The sequence below is a fragment of the Hylobates moloch genome, unplaced genomic scaffold (assembly GCF_009828535.3).
Source record: "Hylobates moloch isolate HMO894 unplaced genomic scaffold, HMol_V3 SCAFFOLD_139, whole genome shotgun sequence".
Taxonomy (NCBI): Eukaryota; Metazoa; Chordata; class Mammalia; order Primates; family Hylobatidae; genus Hylobates; species Hylobates moloch.
This window is the reverse complement of record NW_026652414.1, coordinates 1-3,109: the sequence shown is the minus strand read 5'-3', so window position 1 is coordinate 3,109 and position 3,109 is coordinate 1. Positions and strand designations below refer to the sequence as shown.

The following is a 3,109-nucleotide window of genomic DNA, read 5'->3' as shown; positions in this document are numbered from 1 at the left end:
TGCAGGTGCTGGGCCCCTGGTGGGCAGCAAGGACATCCCACAGGGCTGGCTTCGTGCCTGGAGGACCTGACCACTTGTTGCAGGGGCTCTGATCACTGAGCACCAACTGTGTGACCAGCCTGGAGCGCATGTGGCACCCCAGGGCTGCTTCTGAGGTCCCCAGATGCAGGGGGCTGATGGTGGGGGCAGAAGCTTCCTGGCCCTGCGGTGGGACACCCCCGCGTGTGAGTCTGCAGCAGGACCGAGCCCCAGGTGCCACACCCCTAACTTGCTGGACAACACTCCCTTCCCATTCCGGTCTCCAAAACGCTATGCAGCCCCATGCCCTGGCCCCACCTCGCTTGCTGTGTGACGTGGGAGAGCCGTAGCCCTCTCCCAGCCTCAGTTTCCCTATCTGAAAACCGGAGCTATTCCAGCCCCCGGCTGCCCCTCGCCGCTAAGTGGCTCTCTGCCTCCCCCTGGTGGTGAAGAGGCCACACTGCCGCGGGTCAGGCCTTGGAACGTAAGCAGGGGGCTGAGATCCCGGGGGACCCACAGGCTCAGCTCCGGGACCCAGTCCAGACCGCCCTCCACGGCGTCATGCTCCTAACACAGCAGAGGCCCTGGGGCTTCTGCTCAGAACCACCCGAGGCGCCCAGTGCCCGAGGAACGAGGCCACATTGCTGCACCTGGAGAGTCCCCGCTGGCCCAGGGCCTGACGGAGCCCCTCTCTCCATCACCCGCTCCGCCCCACCTGACCCCGGCCCGGCCCGGCCCCGCCCCGCCCCACCTGACCCCGGCCCCGCCCCACCCTGCCCCACCTGACCCCGGCCCCGCCCCACCGCACATCTTCAAGCTCCCAGATCATTGCATATGCTGTTCCTGCAATGGGACACGCCCTGCCCATCCACCGAGGGACCCCTACTCCTCAACACCCAGGTGAGAACCCCCTGCAGAAGCCTCCTGGAGGCTCCAGGGTCCCGCTGCTGCCCGCCACTGCCTCCCAGTCCTCGGAGGGCACAGGGAGTTTCCACCAACACACTCAGTCCCAGTGGCCTGACTCCAAGAGAGACCTCAGGGCCAGGCAGAGCACGGCCCCGTTCCCCACCCACTGCTCTGTGCAGGTGACCCACTGGCCTCACCTGGGGGGGGCCCCGAATGGCCGGCGGGAGCAGGGGGTACAGAGGGAGGGAGCAGGGGTCTCACTGTCAGCAGAGGGCAAGAGAGCACCTCAGTGCTCCTCTACCCTCATCACTGCCCGAGGCACACCGGCGGGCCCCTCCAATCCTCACACAGCCCCCAGGCAGCCCATGTCACCAAAGGCTCAGAGAGGGCAGTGCCCTAGCCCGAGGCCAAATAGCTGCCAGGAGCAGAGCTGTGACTGCAGAGGCTGTGCTCCATCTGTGCACCCCAGCCCACCCTCCCTTCAATGCCCCACACCCAGCTCATGTTCCAGGAGTCTGAGACCCTTGAAGGCACAGTGAAGGCCACGGAACACCGGAGGTCTGCCCAGCACAAGCTCCCCAGGGCCCACGCGCACACGGCAGGGGCTCCAGGCTCTGAACCTGCTCTGGCCGTGCTGGGACCCATGGGGTCCCGACCCCACCAGCCACCAGGTGGAGAGCACTGGTGCTTTGCCATGGCTGAGGGTTCCCCAGGACCGCTGCAGAGGCTCCCACAGCAGCTGAAACAGCGCAGCGACAAGCAGCTGAGGCCACCCCTCTCCGCACAGATGGGGAGACTGAGGCTTACGGGGAAGCTGCACTTCTGACTGAGTGCTCCTCCCACGACACCCACTCTCAGTGGGAGTCAGAAAGGATGGGGCACCCCACATCCTGTCCTGGCCACCCGGAAGTCTCCCTGACCAGGGACCACTGCTCACAATCCCCCATCCCAGGCCCCAGTCCTGGGAGAACAAGGTCACAGCTCTCAGGGCACCGATACATGGCAACCCAGCACCCAAGAGTTCCCAGTCTCCAGCCTCCTCTGAGGCTCCCACCAGCCCATCTGTGCCAGGAAGCTATGAAAGGGCCCACCTTCGAGGGCCAGGCCCTGAGAGGGTCGGCTCCTGCCCGAGGCCACGGAGCACGTTCGTGCTGCAGGCAGAGCTGGGAGGCAGGTGAGACCCCAGGCAGGTGCAGGGCCGCCCAGGGGCACCGAGGCAAACACGGGGGCACGTAGGAGGCCGGGGCCGTGTGGTCGGTTTCTTTATTGAGGCCACAGACGGTAGGTAGCACAGGTCCCTGCTGTCCACATGCCCCTTGTAGGGACAGGAGGCCTTTCCTGAGTCCAAGTCCGGATGCCGGGTCCAGGCCGAGCCCACGGCCGCGAGTCCAAGTCCGGATGCCGGGTCCGGGCCGAGCCCACGGCCCCACTGGCTACTACTGAGAGGGGCTGCTTTTGCTTTTGCTTTTTGGTGACCAGATCTTGGACAAGCGGAACTTGGACTTCTTCCTCTGGAGGCCTAGGGGACAGGTGGACAGTGAGGCCGCGCTCATTGCCACAGCCGCATGGCCATGGCCCACACAAGTCCCCCTGCCAGAAACATCCTCCCCTTCCACCGGCCACAGTCCGCCATGGGCCTCCGAGCCTGCAGGAAGCCCTGTGCCCTCCCACGTGAGAACTCGCCCCGACTGGGTGCCCCGGAAGGCTGGTCCCCACCATGACCACATGGTCACCTGCTGCCCCTGGCTCTCTTAGTGATGGGAGGGAGCTCTCACCCTCAGGGTGAACCTGCCTGTCCTGTCACCAAGGCTAAGGGGGGGGCCCGACACCCGGCCCCCCACCCCCAGCTGGAGGCCCGGCCCACCCAGCCAGCCAGCCCAGCCCCCAGCATCCCTGGCCCAGTCACCCAGCTTCTCAATCATGTCCCGCAGCATCTGGTCCTCCTCTTGTTCCCTGAAACGGGACCAGGTGGCCGTGAGCGATAACGGCAATGGCAACGTGCCCTGGAGGGGCCCCTGGACAGTCTCCAGCAGTGGCACCCCAGCCCTGAGCCCCGCCTGGACCCATGTCACCTGCCCCTTCCTGCTGACAGGCCACACCTCGGGACCCTGCTCCCACCAATGCCAGGTCCCTGCCCTCTCCAGAGCCAGACCCTCAGCAGTGACAAGGTACAGGAGGGCCTGGG

At 66.1% G+C, this 3,109-nt stretch overlaps 1 long non-coding RNA gene across 1 annotated transcript; it reads right to left on the bottom strand.

Moving 5' to 3' along the window:
- Window positions 1-2,170: 2,170 nt before the first annotated feature.
- LOC116464038 (uncharacterized) lies at window positions 2,171-3,097 on the bottom strand. Its single transcript, XR_004246846.2, has 2 exons — window positions 2,831-3,097; window positions 2,171-2,443 (listed from the first exon to the last, which is right to left on the bottom strand). It is a non-coding gene; the product is annotated as an uncharacterized LOC116464038 (long non-coding RNA).
- Between the last annotated feature and the right edge of the window lie 12 nt (window positions 3,098-3,109).